The sequence below is a fragment of the Lithobates pipiens genome, unplaced genomic scaffold (genome assembly GCF_037356315.1).
Source record: "Lithobates pipiens isolate NorthernLeopardFrog02 unplaced genomic scaffold, aLitPip1_a1.2 Scaffold_23, whole genome shotgun sequence".
NCBI classification, from domain to species: domain Eukaryota; kingdom Metazoa; phylum Chordata; class Amphibia; order Anura; family Ranidae; genus Lithobates; species Lithobates pipiens.
The window spans coordinates 334,378,448-334,397,403 of NW_027507785.1; the positions used below are offsets into that span (position 1 = coordinate 334,378,448).

Consider the following 18,956-nt stretch of genomic DNA (forward strand, 5'->3'; position numbering starts at 1 on the left):
GGATTCCAAATAAGCCCTCCGCCTGCAGACCCCCACAACCACCGGACAGGGTTGTGGGGAAGAGGCCCTTGTCCCCATCAATATGGGAAAAGGTGCTTTGGGGGGCAGAGCCCCCCTGCCCCAAAGCTTTCCCCCCCATGTTGAGGGCATGTGGCCTGGTGTGGTTTGGGGGGGAGCAGCACCCCCCATTTAGAGGACATGTGGCCTGGTATTGTTTAGGGGGGGATGCGCTCACTCCTCTCCTCCCTTTCCTTACTTGCCAGGCTGTATGCTTGAATAAGGGTCTGGTGTGGATTTTGGGGGGACCCCAAGCAATTTTTTTTTTATTTTGGCGTGGGGTTCCCCTTGAAATCCATACCCGACCCCGACGGCCTGGTATGAATTGGGGGGGGGACCCCCCACGCCACTTTTTTTTTTTTACCGATTTTATTTTTTTATTGCCGAGAATTCTTGTTTTTACATTCAGCTGTCAGCGGGGAGATTGAACAAGAAAATTGTATGATGTACAGGTATGGCCAGCTTGTACAAGAAAATTGTATAATGTCTGGCCAGCCTAAAGCCCCATACACACACTATCAGATTTTCTGCAGATTTTTGTCTTCAGATTTACCAAAACCATGTAGTGCAAGGGCCTGCCTGATTGCAAACAAATTGAAACTCCTAAGGTGTGACCTCATATTATATGGTTTTGGTAAATCTGAAGGAAAAAATCAACAGAAAATCTGAGTGTGTATGGGGCTTAAAGAGGAAGTACACCCTGATGGGTTTACTTCCTCTTTCATTCCCTGCAAAGGTAAAGCATAATGGACTACTATGCATCGCATCGCATTGCATCGCATAGTAGCCCATTATGTGTCACTTACCTGACACAGGAGCCAGCGAAGTCACCGCTGTCCCCTGTAGTCCGGCGCATCCATCTTTTCTGTGGGGTCTCGCAGCTCCGCCGCTGTCATTCGGCGGAGCCGCGATGACGTCACTCCCGCGCATGCGCACGGGAGCCGACACGCGCGGCAGCTTCATTAGTGGAAATGCATGTGCCGTAGACAGCGGTGCATGTCTTCGGGCAAATATTTCCTAAACCGTTCTTGGACCTACAGGTAAGCCTTAATCTAGGCTTACCTGTAGGTCAAAGTGGTTTGTAAGGGTTTACAACCACTTTAAGACTCTTCTGTCCACAGGGTGACAACACTGCTGTGCAATTTCAATGCAGGATCAGCAGCGTTGTCACCCTAGTAGAGTTAGTGGGAAAAATAATGGACCTACTTGGAAGATCCACAGCTAATAATTTATCATTGAAACAAAGTATCATCAGAGTTCATAAAAAAAAAAAAAAAAACATTTTCTACCTTAATTACGACACTTTTTCTGACACTCATTTGATGCCTTGTCTGTGATTCAAAAGTATTGCAGCCAGGCAACCAGCATTTTCAGGAGGATCCCGCCAGTGGTGGGCACCGTATTCTTGTCACAGCAAGTCCACCTTAATAACTTACAAAAAAAAAAATACACAACGACCACTGAGAGACCCTCCAACCTCCCACAATCTTAATTTCATCTCCTTATCCAAAGATCTCTCCGGTTTTTTGGCGGCGGTGTCTGATCTTATGAGGGCTAAAAACAAAAAAAATGTCTGTCAGCTGCCGTCTGTCCCCGTGGGAAGGGACGCAGACTCCCTCTCTCTCTCTCTCTCTCTGTGATTTAAATATTCCCTTTATAGTGTCACCTTCTCTAAGTGTCTGAGTTTTAATACCGCGCGCTGGAATATTTCTGTCTAATGTATTTTCTACAATTGAACGGCACTTTTATCCCGAATTGTTCCGCCTTTGATGTGCGACCTTCTTCTTCTGTCTGCAGATTATTGCAGATCTTTTCATTATTCCACAAATCTGAAATCGGTAATTCCTACTTCTGGAGGAAATGATCGTTATTTTTAAGATATTTTTCGGCGGGTTCTCGTTTCGCAGCTTTACTTTATCGCGTATTAAAGGTCGGCTGTAGGGAGCCGGTCGCAAGATACTAATCTAGTGACGGGCGGTGGCAGCAAAATGACGACAGTTAAAGACTGACGCTAAATTCTGGTTAAAGCCGAGCTCTAGCCCCCTCCAGCCCCCTCCAAAAAAAATAAAGAGTCAGCAGCTACAAATACTGTAGCTGCTGACTTTAAATATTAGGACACTTCCCTATCCAGGGATCCCACAATGTCAGCACCCCAGATGATTTTTCAATCGGCTCTCGGGTGTTGCCGCCGCCAATCCTTGTAAGGGAAACTGGCAGCGAAGCCTTGCAGCTTCACAGTCGGACCCCTACTGCGCATGCGCAAAGTGTGCTGTGCTTTCTGAATGGCCCAGCGGCGGTGGAAGGAGGGGGGGGGGGGGGCTTCCGGGAGACCTCGCCATGACGAGGTTTCCCGAAAGTGGGGACAGGTACCTTTCAACAACAAATTTGCCAAATACAGCAGCAGGGGGAGGGGGGGGGACGACAAGCAGGCAGAGCTTCCCCTTTTGGGTGGAGCGCCTCTTTAAGGAAAATATTGTATTTCAGTCTGTATTCTTGTATTCTGTATTTCAGTCTGTATATCTCTAAACCAAAAAAAAAAAATCCCTTCTGTGGCTCTCAGCCTCCTCCAAATATACAAATGAATTGTTCTGGCTACAGTCATTCTCCATGATGGCCCCCCTGTATGTGGGAATATTGGGAACCCTCTCTTCATTGCTCCTGAGATGAACTATGGACTAGAGGACAGAAGAGTCAAGTACAGAGTGCTCTCGGGAGAGTCAGGTGCAGAGTACTTATGGGAGAGTCAGGTGCAGAATGCTGACAGGAGAGTCAGACGTAGAGTACTCACAGGAAAGTCAAGTTCTGAGTACACGTTGGAGAGTCAGGTGCAGAGTACTCACAGGAGAGTCAGGTGCAGAATGCTGACAGGAGAGTCAGGTGCAGAGCGCTCAGAGGAGAGTCAGGTGCAGAGCGCTCAGAGGAGAGTCAGGTGCAGAGCGCTCACAGGACAGTCAGGTACAGAGCGCTCAGAGGAGAGTCAGGTACAGAGCGCTCACAGGAGAGTCGGGCGCAGAGCACTCACAGGAGAGTCGGGCGCAGAGCACTCACAGGAGAGTCGGGCGCAGAGCACTCACAGGAGAGTCGGGCGCAGAGCACTCACAGGAGAGTCGGGCGCAGAGCACTCACAGGAGAGTCGGGCGCAGAGCACTCACAGGAGAGTCGGGCGCAGAGCACTCACAGGAGAGTCGGGCGCAGAGCACTCACAGGAGAGTCGGGCGCAGAGCACTCACAGGAGAGTCGGGCGCAGAGCACTCACAGGAGAGTCAGGCGCAGAGCACTCACAGAGCACATGCGGGAGAATCAGGCGCAGAGTATACGTGGGAGAGTCAGGCACAGAGCACTCACAGGAGAGTCAGGCTCGTAGTACACGTGGGAGAGTGAGGCGCGGAGTACACGTGGGAGAATCGGGCGTGGAGTACACATGGGAGAGTCAGGCGCGGAGTACACGTGGGAGAGTCAGGCGCGAAGTACACGTGGGAGAATCAGGTGCGGAGTACACTTGGGAGAATCGGGCGCGAAGTACACGTGGGAGAGTCAGGTGCAGAGTACTCACAGGAGAGTCAGGTGCAGAATGCTGACAGGAGAGTCAGACGTAGAGTACTCACAGGAAAGTCAGGTGCAGAGCGCTCACAGGAGAGTCAGGTGCAGAGCGCTCACAGGAGAGTCAGATGCAGAGCGCTCACAGGAGAGTCGGGTGCAGAGCGCTCACAGGAGAGTCGGGTGCAGAGTGCTCACAGGAGAGTCGGGTGCAGAGTGATCACAGGAAAGAGCGCTCACAGGAGAGTCGGGCGCAGAGCACTCACAGGAGAGTCGGGCGCAGAGCACTCACAGGAGAGTCGGGCGCAGAGCACTCACAGGAGAGTCGGGCGCAGAGCACTCACAGGAGAGTCGGGCGCAGAGCACTCACAGCGCACATGCGGGAGAATCAGGCGCAGAGTATACGTGGGAGAGTCAGGCGCAGAGTACACGTGGGAGAATCAGGCGCGGAGTACACGTGGGAGAATCAGGAACGGAGTACACGTGGGAGAATCAGGCGCGGAGTACACGTGGGAGAATCAGGCGCGGAGTACACGTGGGAGAGTGAGGCGCGGAGTACACGTGGGAGAATCGGGCATGGAGTACACATGGGAGAGTCGGGCGCGGAGTACACGTGGGAGAGTCGGGCGCGGAGTACACGTGGGAGAGTCGGGCGCGAAGTACACATGGGAGAATCAGGTGCGGAGTACATGTGGGAGAATCAGGCGCGAAGTACACATGGGAGAGTGAGGCGCGGAGTACACATGGGAGAATCAGGTGCGGAGTACACGTGGGAGAATCGGGCGCGAAGTACACATGGGAGAGTGAGGCGCGAAGTACACGTGGGAGAGTGAGGCGCGAAGTACACGTGGGAGAGTGAGGCGCGGAGTACACGTGGGAGAGTGAGGCGCGAAGTACACCTGGGAGAGTGAGGCGCGGAGTACATGTGGGAGAATCAGGCGCGAAGTACACGTGGGAGAATCAGGCGCGAAGTACACGTGGGAGAATCAGGCGCGAAGTACACGTGGGAGAATCAGGCGCGAAGTACACATGGGAGAGTGAGGCGCGGAGTACATGTGGGAGAATCAGGCGCGAAGTACACGTGGGAGAATCAGGCGCGAAGTACACGTGGGAGAATCAGGCGCGAAGTACACATGGGAGAGTGAGGCGCGGAGTACATGTGGGAGAATCAGGTGCGGAGTACACGTGGGAGAATCGGGCGCGAAGTACACATGGGAGAGTGAGGCGCGGAGTACATGTGGGAGAATCAGGCGCGAAGTACACGTGGGAGAGTGAGGCGCGGAGTACATGTGGGAGAATCAGGCGCGAAGTACACGTGGGAGAGTGAGGTGCGGAGTACATGTGGGAGAATCAGGCGCGAAGTACACGTGGGAGAATCAGGCGCGAAGTACACATGGGAGAGTGAGGCGCGGAGTACATGTGGGAGAATCAGGCGCGAAGTACACGTGGGAGAGTGAGGTGCGGAGTACATGTGGGAGAATCAGGCGCGAAGTACACGTGGGAGAATCAGGCGCGAAGTACACGTGGGAGAATCAGGCGCGAAGTACACATGGGAGAATCAGGCGCGAAGTACACGTGGGAGAGTGAGGTGCGGAGTACATGTGGGAGAATCAGGCGCGAAGTACACGTGGGAGAATCAGGCGCGAAGTACACATGGGAGAGTGAGGCGCGGAGTACATGTGGGAGAATCAGGCGCGAAGTACACGTGGGAGAATCAGGCGCGAAGTACACGTGGGAGAATCAGGCGCGAAGTACACATGGGAGAGTGAGGCGCGGAGTACATGTGGGAGAATCAGGCGCGAAGTACACATGGGAGAGTGAGGCGCGGAGTACATGTGGGAGAATCAGGCGCGAAGTACACGTGGGAGAGTGAGGCGCGGAGTACATGTGGGAGAATCAGGCGCGAAGTACACGTGGGAGAGTGAGGCGCGGAGTACATGTGGGAGAATCAGGCGCGAAGTACACGTGGGAGAGTGAGGCGCAGAGTACACATGGGAGAGTCAGGTGCTAGAGGTGAGTTTATCTGCACGCCCGATTAACATCATACATCAGAAGAATAGAAATTCAGATTTCCAGTTTCAGATATTTTTTTTTTACATTTTTTTGCTCTGTAAATAGTTGGACAATCGCTGTTATAATGGAAATATTGTTCACTGGTGTTATTCAGTGCTCTGTGATTCCTTTGACCTGTGCCAGAAGCCCTCACACCGGACTGTACTTTATGTGGTCAAGGAACTCCTCCAGAGTCGTCTAGTGTCCTCATCATCTACAGCGAGGACCATCATTCTCGGTATCAGTATATTTCTACGCTCTTGTAGTCCTGAGACATGAGAGAGGAGATAATCTCCGTCCTCTGTCATCTGTATCGGAAAAGTAAGAGTGATGTCGGCCGTTCCATTATTGGGCAGCCATTTATCACTGTTCCCGGTGATGGTGACCCCCACAGATCTTAAGCCACCCGGCACCACAAGAGTCGCACATAACCGAGTGTTGTCCCTTTAAAGATCATCCACTGCTAAATTGAGGAGTCGGTGTTCCATGAGGATGGCCATATTGTACCTCGGCTCCGTCCTTCTTGCATTGCTCGTTATCGATCGCGGTAACCTCATAAGACAGTGCCTGCATGAAGTGATCAATACGTACGCCCTCTGGAAACAGGGAATAGGGTGTCCCACCATTGTCATCCGCACAGGGCCCCCGTGTCCTCTTTTCTTCAGGCTGATGGGGGCCGGAAGGTCAGGAATTGCAGAATTGAAAGCCGTGCCTCCTTCCAGCGGTGTCAGTTATATGGAAGAGCGGCGGTGTATCACTCTACCTACCAACCCATTCATTTACTTGACACTGACTTACTTGTAAGGGCAACGAGAGATCAAAGAGAGAAATAAACCCCCTTTAACCCTCTTCTCCGAGACTGCGGAGAACTTCCTGGGATCGGTTTGATGCCGGTTGTAGGAGATTCAAGTGTTGGCTGTTCTCTGCAGTCTACAATATCGCTGTTTGCAATGTCTATGTAATCCTGGATGTTTATAAAGGAATAAATACCGTATTTATCGGCGTATAACACGCGCCGGCGTATAACACGCACCCCAAGTTTAGGAGGGAATTTTAAGGAAAAAAACTTTTAGGAGGGAAGTTTAAGGGGAAAAAGAAAAACTTACATTTATATGCCCATCAGTGTCATCTGCAGCCTTGTCCACCATTGCAGCCTTGTCCCCCATTGCAGCCTTGTCCCCCATTGCAGCCTTGTCCCCCATTGCAGCCTTGTCCCCCATTGCAGCCTTGTCCACCATTGCAGCCTTGTCCACCATTGCAGCCTTGTCCACCATTGCAGCCTTGTCCACCATTGCAGCCTTGTCCACCATTGCAGCCTTGTCCACCATTGCAGCCTTGTCCCCCATTGCAGCCTTATGCAGCCTTGTCCCCCATTGCAGCCTTATGCAGCCTTGTCCCCCATTGCAGCCTTATGCAGTCTTGTCCCCCATTGCAGTCTTGTCTATTTTATTTGCTATTTGTTTTTTATTTTTTAAAAATGCCGCCGCCGAGATACAGAGCCGGCGCCTTCGGCTCTTCTCGCCAGCTTTTAGCCGCCGATAACAGCCGAAGGCGGCCGAAAGCTGCCGAGAAGAGCCGAAGCCGCCGATAACAGCCGAAGGCGGCCGAAAGCTGCCGAGAAGAGCCGAAGGTGGCTGAAAACTGCAGAGAATGGCCGAAGGCGGCCGAAAGCTGCCGAGAATGGCCGAAGGCGGCCGATAATGGCCGAAGGTGGCCAAAAGCCGCAGATAATGGCCGAAGGCGGCCGAAAGCTGCCGAGAATGGCCGAAGGCGGCCGATAATGGCCGAAGGTGGCCAAAAGCCGCAGATAATGGCCGAAGGCGGCCGAAAGCTGCCGAGAAGAGCCGAAGGTGGCCGAAAACTGCAGAGAATGGCCGAAGGCGGCCGAAAGCTGCCGAGAATGGCCGAAGGTGGCCGATAATGGCCGAAGGTGGCCAAAAGCCGCCGATAATGGCCGAAGGCGGCCGAAAGCCGGCTTGAAGAGCCGAAGGCAGCTGAAAGCCGCCCAGAGGCTCAGAATTTCGGGGGATCGGCGTATAACACGCACCCACGATTTTCCCCTGCTTTTAAGTGTAAAAAAGTGCGTGTTATATGCCGATAAATACGGTAACTGTACCGGACACGAGATTGTTAGTGCAGAATCCCGGGAAGAGATCCCATTGGAAGGCTGGGATTTATGTCTGGTGGGATCGGGGAGGCACAGTGGCTCAGTGATTAGCAACTCCAGCACTGGTGTCCTTCTTTCAATTCTTGGCCAGGGTTCTATCTCCGTGGATGTGAGTGGTGGTCTTCAGGGGTCCGATGGGTCAAGCCAAAAAAGCTATAAGTTATAGACCCATATAATGGTTCAGAGGGTCCACCGAAAAAAGACGAGAGGAGATGTGGGAGAGCCCTTATAGTGTAATATGTATGTGTTTTATAAAAAGTGATTGCGCTGAAAGTGCAAACAGTAATTACAAGCACACCAATAGATATATACTGGTCAAATAAATAATATAAAAAAAAGTGGTGTGCTTCAATTCATATATACATGTCTTGAAAAAGTATTCATACCCCTTGAAATTTCCCAAATTTTGTCACGTTACAACCAAAAACTTAAATGTATTTTATTGGTATTTTATGTGATAGACCAACACAAAGGGGCACATAATTGTGAAGTGGAAGGAAAATGATACAAATAAATATGTGAAAAGAGTTGGGGGGGGGCATTTGTATGGCGCCCCCCTGAGTCAATACTTTGTACTTTAGAACCGCCTTTCACTGCAATTACAATATTAACTGGCAACATGGGAACCCCTGAAATCTGGTTTGGTAAATTACCCACCGCTTCCTCCCTCCTCCCCTCCAGCACAACAGTCCCGCTCACCATAGACCCAGAAGTACCACAGTTACCAGCAGTCCCATCATCAAGTAAAGTCTTCTGTTTAGAAAAAACACCAGCTGTTTCAGCGTTCATATGGCTCTCCTGCTCTGCGGTTTCAATGCTCATGTGACATTCCTGCTCTGCACTGTTGGTGTCCATGTGGGACTCCTTCGCAGCCATCTCTTTCTGCATTCCCTGCTGATTGCAAGGATCTGTTGGCAGATGCAATCTCAGGAAAGTTCTCCACACACTGAAAGAGCAAGCACTCCTTTCCCAAGATCTTCATCTGATGAGTTGGTGTCACTCAAGGGAGATTTCTGTAATGGTCTGCAGCAATCTGCCATTTCCCTCAACCTCCTTCTGAGATGACCCAGGCTGCTGGAGAGGGAGGGGGGGCAGATACTGACTCAGACACAACAGATCCCTGAGTCAAGGGTAGTACTGGGGCCACCATGTGAAGCCTTACGCCCCCATCCGTACTGTCACCGTTGCTCTGGCATCCACCCTCTGGCTGGTACTGGCACAGGCACTTTCCTTAATCTGTTCGAATCTCTCCTCATTCTCGCACTTTTCTCTGAACACACTGCTGCTCTCCTTCAGAGAGGCGACCAGCTTCTCCTGCTTTTTTAATGCCTCTTCCAGAGACTTCAGTTTGGAGACTTCCCTCTTACTGTTTTCAGGCATACTATGCAGGGATTTCTTTTTCCTGAGATCTTCTTTCATGACAGCAAGTTTCTGTTCCTCCTTAGCAATGCGGTGAAGTCTGTTCACCACTTTATCCTGGAAGACTGGTAAGGACTCCACTTGCATAAGGACAGGCCCAGGATCCATTGCAGCTTGAGCACATGGATTAGGCCTTATTTGAAAAAAAGAGAAAGTCTGAAAACTGCCCCCTAACATGAAACACCTCCATCCCTATATTACATAGAAAAAACAACAGTCACCCATGGGACTTTAAATGAAGTGTTCATGATGATCAAGAGGTAAACAAGTATATGAGTAAAAAAGTAACAAGGTTTATTTAATGGTAACAATATCATCCAACACAAGACATGAGCATGGGTGACAGATTCATAAAAACAGCAACATAGCATGATAGTCCTCTAAACATAGCCATAATGATATAACATCACAAAGTATTCATAGTACAGATATGCATGGTACATCTCTAACCCAACAATAACATGGTACATCTCTAACCCGACGCGTTTCCTCGCTTCCTCAGGGGCTGATGTGCATATCTGATGTCTGTAAAGACAAATAAGGTATATATTGGAGTATAGGTTAAGATTTGGACAAGTGTATGAAGCCTGAAACTGATCATCCCATACTCACTTGGCAGACGATTGGCTTCAAAGGCTGATCCCAAGCAAGGGTCAGCGGAGGACATCTCCCCTGGGAGCTGAAGGGACGGAGAGCACAGCATGGAGGACCAAGGCCAGACGCAGGGTAGGCATTGCAAAGATTTGGAAAAGAAAGTGTGGGCCCAAACATTTCCCATAAATCTTGCAGGGCGTACTCACTGTTTAAAATATATAAATATAAGTATGTATATAAATCTAGGAAAGCTAAGATAGCAATATCCTAAAAATGTAAAGTAATGTCCTTAGTACAAGGTATACAAAGGTGTCCTGCAAATCATGGGGAAAGATGGTGTGAAGTGAAAAAAAAGAGAGATGTAGAAAAGAAGTGAAGGAAAAATAGGAAGAGAAATGAAGGAGTAAAAAAAATAAAAAATTCTATGTGACAGAACATACATTATACATTATCTCTCTATTGCACTTATTTCTACATGTACATCTCATGGCATCCTATTCACATTTCATACACATTTTTCATCCTTTTTATTTTTTTTCCCCTTTTTTCTTGTTTTTTTTCGTCATATTCCAGCTCACTTATTTTCACCCTTCACTTTTTTACTGTTTTATTTTGTCACATATAAAAAAAAAATTTGTTATTATTTTTATTTTTTTTACTCCTTCACTTCTCTTCTTATTTTTCCTTCACTTCTTTTCTACATCTCTCTTTTTTTTCACTTCACACCATCTTTCCCCATGATTTGCAGGACACCTTTGTATACCTTGTACTAAGGACATTACTTTACACTTTTAGGATATTGCTATTTTAGCTTTCCTAGATTTCTATACATACTTATATTTATATATTTTTATACAGTGAGTACGCCCTGCAAGATTTATGGGAAATGTTTGGGCCCACACTTTCTTTTCCAAATCTTTGCCATGCCTACCCTGCGTCTGGCCTTGGTCCTCCATGCTGTGCTCTCCGTCCCTTCAGCTCCCGGGGGAGATGTCCTCCGCTGACCCTTGCTTGGGATCAGCCTTTGAAGCCAATCGTCTGCCAAGTGAGTATGGGATGATCAGTTTCAGGCTTCATACACTTGTCCAAATCTTAACCTATACTCCAATATATACCTTATTTGTCTTTACAGACATCAGATATGCACATCAGCCCCTGAGGAAGCGAGGAAACGCGTCGGGTTAGAGATGTACCATGCATATCTGTACTATGAATACTTTGTGATGTTATATCATTATGGCTATGTTTAGAGGACTATCATGCTATGTTACTGTTTTTATGAATCTGTCACCCATGCTCATGTCTTGTGTTGGATGATATTGTTACCATTAAATAAACCTTGTTACTTTTTTACTCATATACTTGTTTACTTCTTGATCATCATGAACACTTCATTTAAAGTCCCATGGACTGTTGTTTTTTCTATGGATTAGGCCTTAGTGCCTCTGGAGAGCCCCCACCTTCCTCTTCCCCCAACACGGTCCATGCTTGCCTGGGAAAAGCCTGCAAGAGAGGCCCCCCAGGCTTGCTGCTTCTCTCAGCTGAGATGACAGCAGAGTGAGCCAACAGCACCCTGCAGAACAGCACCACCTGGTGGAGAAGCTCCTCTGGTACAGAGACTGATGTGGCTGGTTCAGTGTTCTCTGTACAGCACTGCGGTATATGTCAGAGCTATATAAATGTATAATAATAATAATAGAGTGTGACTGTGAGGGAGGGGACATTAGATTATAAACTCCTCTGGTACTCTGCACAGCACTGAGGTATATGTCAGAGCTATATAAATGTATAATAGTAGTGTGTGGCTATGGGGGAGGAGACATTAGAGTGTAAGCTCTTCTGGTACAGAGACTGATGTGGCTGGTTCAGTGTTCTCTGTACAGCACTACGGTATATGTCCGAGCTATATGAATATCTAATGCGGTAATAATAGTGTGTGACTGTGGGGGAGGGGACATTAGATTATAAGCTCCTCTGGTACTCTGCACAGCACTGAGGTATAGGTCAGAGATATTTTATAGTGGATATCCTGCATTCTTGTCATTTTTTTTTCGCTGTAAGCGCTCTGCGCTCCTTCATAGACGGATTTGTCGGAATGTATTTTACATCTGAATGCCCGTCAGTGATGATAAGGAGAACATCTGCTGCTCTCTCCTCTCTGATAGATATATAGATATTGAACGGCGCGCCCCTCCCCCCTGCGCGCTGCCCATTGTTCGGGCGTCATCTCCTCCGCAGACAGGCGTCAGAAAACTCGTGCCGCTAATGCGTTTGTCGGACAGCTCTGGCCCGGAGATTAAGGCGCCTTTATCACGCGGGGGGGAAAACACGATAATAGTTTTCAGCAGATCCCGGGCGCTGTCACAGATTAAAACGTCGGTGGGATGGGGGCATTAGCACGCATTTCAAGTGGCGCTTTCATTCCCTCCGTCGGCTTTCCTGACAATTGTGCCGCAGCCGGGAAGATAGCCGAGAAAGTCAGTTCTAATCTGATGTGCCATTGCTTTTCCTGCAGCTGATCTGTGTTGGAGTATCGATCGGATGGCACTGCCGCTCGTCAGCTTGTTTGTCGGTGGGAAGTGATGGTGGAAAAGACGTTTCGAAGGTGGGGGAGGGGTGGGGGGGGGTTTGGTGCGATACGACGGGGACAGAGACTCACTTTAAACTTGATACATACAATTGATCTGCACACAAAGAGTTCAGCGCAGGGCGATGTGACAGAAGTGCCCTAATCGCGGCAGTTTAAATGGCCCTGACCTTCCTCTTATTAAATAGAAAATATAAAAAAATGCCCGCCAGCCGCAGCCCTCAACCCCCCCCCCCCCCCAACCACCCCGGTCCAAACGTGTGCTGAGAGCTGGAGGGGGATAAATTGGATTGATTGTGTCTTCAAGTGATGTGTGCGGTTGATTAGCGGATTCCATTTCTATAACGCTTTTACCTGTGTGCGACGCACTAACAAGTCCCCCCCCCCCCCCCACCGCCGATCTTCAAATGCACCTCCGAATTCACCGCCACGATTGTAACACAATCCCATTCATTAGAGACATAATAGCGCTAATGTTATGCAGGTGCAGATCCTCAGAACAGATATTGACAAAGAATGGGATTGTGTTATCTATGGAGGTCTATCTTTGCATCAACGTAACGCCCATCATCTCCACTCAATGGATGACCATCTACTAACCAAGTGACAATGTATCAAAGGAGATCTATGTTTGTATCAAAATAACGTCCGTTGTCTGTGGTCCTAGTGGGTTGTAGGGATGACCCAATATAACTAGTATCTAAAGAGATCTGTCTTTGTATCAATGTAACCTCCGTCGTCTCCGCTCATTGGATGACCATCTACTAACAAAGTAAAAATGTATCCATGGAAATTTCTTTGTATTTATGTAGCGTCCATTGTCTCTGGTCCTGGCTGCTTATTGGGATGACCCAATATAAATAGTATCTAAGGAGATCTGTCTTTGTATCATTGTAACGTCCATCGTCAATGCTCATTTGAGGGCCATTGTCTCCTCTTATTGGTTGACTATCTACTAACAAGGTGACAATGTATCTAAGGAGATCTATCTTTGTTTCATTGTAACATCCATCATCTCCACTCATTGGATGAACATCTACTAACGAGGCGAGAATGTATCTAAGGAGATGTCTCTTTGTATCAATGTAACGTCCATTGTCTGCGGCCCTAGCAGGTTATTGGGATGACCTAGTATGAATAGTATCTAAGGAGATCTATCTTTGACCATTGTCTCAATTTATTGGGTGACTGTCTACTAACAAGGCGAGAATGTATCTAAGGAGATCTATCTTTGACCATTGTCTCCATTTTTTTGGGGTGACCGTCTACTAATAAGGTGACAATGTATCTAAGGAGATCTATCTTTGACCATTGTCTCCATTTATTGGGTGACCGTCTACTAATAAGGCGAGAATGTATCTAAGGAGATGTCTCTTTGTATCAATGTAACGTCCATTGTCTGCGGCCCTAGCAGGTTATTGGCATGACCTAGTATGAATAGTATCTAAGGAGATCTATCTTTGACCATTGTCTCAATTTATTGGGTGACCGTCTACTAATAAGGTGACAATGTATCTAAGGAGATCTATCTTTGACCATTGTCTCCATTTATTGGATGACCATCTACTAACAAGGCGAGAATGTATCTAAGGAGATCTATTTTTGACCATTGTCTCCATTTATTGGATGACCATCTACTAACAAGGCGAGAATGTATCTAAGGAAATCTATCTTTGACCATTGTCTCCATTTATTGGGTGACCGTCTACTAACAAGGCGAGAATGTATCTAAGGAGATCTATCTTTGACCATTGTCTCAATTTATTGGGTGACCATCTACTAACAAGGTGACAGTGGATCTAAGGAGATCTATCTTTGACCATTGTCTCCATTTATTGGGTGACCGTCTACTAATAAGGTGAGAATGTATCTAAGGAGATCTATCTTTGACCATTGTCTTCATTTATTGGGTGACCGTCTACTAACAAGGTGACAGTGGATCTAAGGAGATCTATCTTTGACCATTGTCTTCATTTATTGGGTGACCGTCTACTAACAAGGTGACAGTGGATCTAAGGAGATCTATCTTTGACCATTGTCTCCATTTATTGGATGACTAACAAGGTGACAATGTATCTAAGTAGATTGATATTTGTATCAATGTAACAACCATGGTCCCCATTTATGGAATGACCATCTACTAACAAGGTGACAATGTATCCCAGGAGATCTATCTTTGTAACAATGTAACAACCATTGTCTCCACTTATTGGACGACCATCTACTGACAAGGCGAGAATGTATCTAAGGCGATGAATCCGTTTTCTGCGATTCTGGCAGGTTCTAGGGATGACCCAATGTAAATGGTATCTAAGGAGATCTCTCTTTGTATCATTGTAACGGATCGATGTGTCTACAAATATAGCATAGAAATCCGTTTCCATCGTACAGAAAATATCGCTCCTCCATGTTTTCATTCCGGAAGAATTTGATCCTTAAAACCCGTCTCGGAGAATCTCTCTCCCGTAACAGCGGCGAGCGCCAATCTGCCGTTAAACGTCCAGTTCTGTGTATTGTTTTGTCCCTGACAGGAGCCATCCAGCGCGGCGAAGAAAGCGGCGTTAATAAGCCGTATTTCACTTTAATTTTGACATATAAGGTAATGATCTTTTTTAAGCTCCTCTCATATTATGTGCATGGCTGGATTATTGAGCCCTCATCACCTCCAGATAACTTTATAGTGGAGACGAGGCCCAGAATTTATTATCAGTCAATGAAGCTCAATACTCTAACAAGGCGTGTAATAAGATATACATATTTAATGATCTGAAGTAAAACATTCTGTTAATGGGATGATGAGAAGGTAGGAGTTTTAATTTTCTTCCCAAACCTTGCTTGTTCTCTGCTCTCTGTAATGTCACTATATAACGTCTTTATTACCGCCCGCGCTCCGCTTAAAGGGACAGGACGCCTTTCTTCTTCTCCGGTATGGATGTGAGCAGTGTGGGGCTTTAACCAGGGCTCGTCGGCGAGGGCTGGCTCTTGCCGGATGAGGAAGGAAAGTTTCTGCCTTTACATTGAAGATTTTTAGATTTCAGTGTTTTTATTTATTTTGTTTTTTTATACCCAGCACAGAGTTAAAGTGGAACTCCAACCAGAAAGCAAGTACTAGGGTGTGCAAGACGTCTTTTCCTTCCTGTCCATGTTTGGTTGAGGCCGTTGGTCACCTCCCCCTATGAAGAACAGCTCCCAGTCCCCCCCGTCACATCTGAGGCCCCCTTTATATCAGAGTCCCCCCTTTACATTGGAGCCCCCCCATATTGTCAGAGGCCCCCTTTAAATCAGAGTCCCCCCTTCACATTGGAGCCTCCTCTATATTAAAGGAACTCTTTTACATCAGAGTCAACCCTTCACATCAGAGGCCCTCTTTATATAAGCGTCCCCCCTTTAAATCAGAGTCCCCCCTTCACATTGGAGCCCCCTTTATATTAGAGGAACCCTTTTACATCAGTGTCACCCCTTCACATCAGATTCCCCCCTCCTATATTGTCAGAGCCCTTCATGTCAGAACCTTCCCCTAAACTTTAGAGTCGCCCATCATGTAAGTAGCACCCTTCACATTAGAGCCCCCCCCCACCCATGTTTTCAGAGGCCCCCTTCATATCAAGGGATCCCCTTTACATCAGAATCACCCCTTCACATCCAAGTCCCACCTATATAGTTCATCAAAGCCCCCCTTATATCAGCGTTCCCCCTCCCTTTCACTTTGGAGTCTCCTTATATTGTCAGAGGCCCCTTTCATAGCAGAGGAACACTTTTACATCAGAGTCACCCCTTCACATCAGATTCCCCTGTCACATCAGAGCCCCCCCCCCCCATATTGCCATAGGTCTTCACATCAGAACCCCCCCCCCCCCCCCCCCGCCGTGTCAGAAACCCCCTTCACATCAGAGCCCCCCATATTGTCAAAGGAACCCCTTTACATCAGAGTCAACCCTTCACATCAGATCTCCCCCATCACGTCAGAGGTCCCCTTTATATCAGAGTTCCCCCTTCACATTGGAGATCCCTCATATTGTCAGAGGCTTCCTTAATATCAGAGGAAAATTTTTAGGTCAGAGTCATCCCTTTGTCACACCAGAGCCCCCCCCCCCCCTCCCTCCATATTGTCAGGTTTTCACTTTAGAGCCCCCCCATCATGTCGGAAGCCTAGTTCATATCAGAGTCCCCCTTCACATCAAGGGAACCCCTTTACAGAAGAATCGCTTCTTCACATCTTCAGTCCCATCTAAGCAGTACATAAGAGGCTCGCCATCATCACAGAGTTCCCCCCATCACCGAGTCCTGTCATTCATTTCTGGGGTAAACTGGGTCTCGTGCTCATGGCACCCTGGGAGAACCCCTGTGGTGACTCAGGATTCTATGGCACCAAAGGATGCTGCGGGGCACCCTGACCGAGAAACACTTCCTTACAGCGCAAACTGACAATTATGCAGGTCTCATGCCTTTTTCTCCAGCTTTCTTCATCTACTTAGTTTCAAGCCAGGCAACTAGCATTTTCATAAGGTCAGCAAAGGCGGCACCCCTATTGCTTTAATGACAGGTTTGCTTTAAGAGGATAACATTGACTTTCCATTGCTGATCACTCTCCAGATGAATGTAAAAAAAGAATTGTAATATTGTCAGGATCTCTCCACCTGCACCATATCCCTGTGATCCAGTGTGACGTGACAGGTTCACTTTTCCCCCTGTGATCAGATGTCTGCAATGATTAGAAGATTTGAACCGTCCTTGTAACGACCCCGTTGTGTCTGAAGCTGGCACGACTTTTTTTCCTGACCCGTGTGATGTGTGTAATGTGCAGTGAAGAGATCATTACCTTTCTCGCAGGGACAAGGGAAGGGGCCGCTCTTCAGAATGTAAATGAAAACTTAATAGAGCATTTTCTGGCTCTTTTGTTAAAGTCGTGTCCACACCTCCACACCGGGCACCTTTCCTGCCATCTTCTCCCGGATTCAAAGAGATGGGCAAAGGCACTGGCTGCTTTATATCAGTCACAGTTTGCCATGCGGGTATTTGTGGCTTGCTCTGGATGGTTTTCAGATCTTCTTTTGGCTGGAGTCAAGGGGGCTTAGCTTAGTAATCTTGGTCACCTTAACTCTGCAAGGAATATAACTGTGTCCCTGCAGACCTTCAAGTGGTTGCTCCCAGTGCTTTGGGGAACCCAATCCTCTGTCCACTTGAGGAAACGTGTGGATGGTCGAAGAGGCTTAGCTGATTCAAAAAAAAACCTGGATTGTGGTTCTAGCAGAGGTGCGTGGTCGATAGGTGAGGTTTGCGATTTTAGGAACGATTGGGCTTTGGCAAGAATGGTCTAGAAGGCATACATATAAAGAAGAACCTGGTTTTTGTAACTTTCTTGCCAAAGCCCATTAGTTCCCATAATTGCTTGACTCATCTATTAATGACCATCTAGCTTGGCAGTTCTCAGGTGCTGTTACTTGGCAAGACCACATTTGGGTCCCTGGATCCCAGAGGAAGCGACCATGGTGTCGGTTCCTTGGGTAGAACCCTTTTATGTTGATACCATGATGAACCTCAAGTGGGTTGATTCAAGACTTTTTTTTTTTTTTGGTGCATTGTAAAATAGTATAGTCAACACGTTTCTGTGGATTTGGCTCCTCCTCCTTCTTCAGCTCTGATATTTGCTTTTGGGTCCTTTATGAGATTAATTCAGGCTAAGGGGTTTTCCAGCATAGACTTGTGGAATGTGCTGCTTGCAAGCCCTAAATCGGGTCACCTTACTAGCTGAACGCCAACGGGGGCTCCTCCTATGCCCCACTGACTGTACAAAGCCAAAGGAAAGGACACGCAGCACAAAAACACTCCAAGTAAGCATTCAGGATGCTTGACCTTTCTGTGCCTTTTCCAGCAATTTTTAAGGGCAACTAATGTAATGTTCCTACTTTATCTTGGTTTTGGCCTCTTGCAACCCCCGGCCTCTAGCAACCTCCCCAGTTGCAGCAGCAGGAAAGTGTTGAGTGTGCTGCATGCAAATATGTAGACAAAGAGCAAGGAGAGAGTCCGGTCATCAAACCAGTGCTTCTCCTTCACTGTCCAATCACAGGCTGGGGGAGGGGACAAGACCTGCAGGTGCTCCTTTACTTCATCAGAGAAAAGTCAGGTCTCTGAGCTGGCCGTGAAATACAAATCCTTTGACAGCTACAACAGGTCTCGTATACATATTGGGATTTTTCTTTAATGCATTCATTTATATAAATGAATGTGTACATCCTTTTTTCTTCCCCCCTCCATAAGTTTCTAAAAGGGGTTCCAGACAAGCCGCTCCTCTGATTCGTCAGCAAGTTGACTATATTTTAGTTGGTGAGCTTCTTGGCTACCTTTAGGGCCTTGGCTCTAGTTAACAACTCCCTTCGCCTCAACCTCCCAACGTGAGATTCGGGGGCAGAGCAGCGGGAGGCCATAGTGCCCGTCCTGCCTTGAAATCGCAACAAATTGTACCACGTGACATCACTTTTTCGAGGGCACCATGCAGAGAATTTGCCCGTCGCCGGCATCTCACCCCCCCGTATCTGGGGCAGC

General features: G+C 47.8%; 1 protein-coding gene and 1 long non-coding RNA gene across 2 annotated transcripts in view; both read left to right on the forward strand.

Annotated features, from left to right (window-relative positions):
- The window catches only part of ERI3 (ERI1 exoribonuclease family member 3), a gene marked incomplete in the record, with an annotated part of 403,278 nt that overhangs the window by 326,796 nt on the left and 57,526 nt on the right, over positions 1 to 18,956 (forward strand).
- LOC143927063 (uncharacterized) lies at positions 10,692 to 11,185 on the forward strand. Its single transcript, XR_013262238.1, has 2 exons — positions 10,692 to 10,871; positions 10,959 to 11,185. It is a non-coding gene; the product is annotated as an uncharacterized LOC143927063 (long non-coding RNA).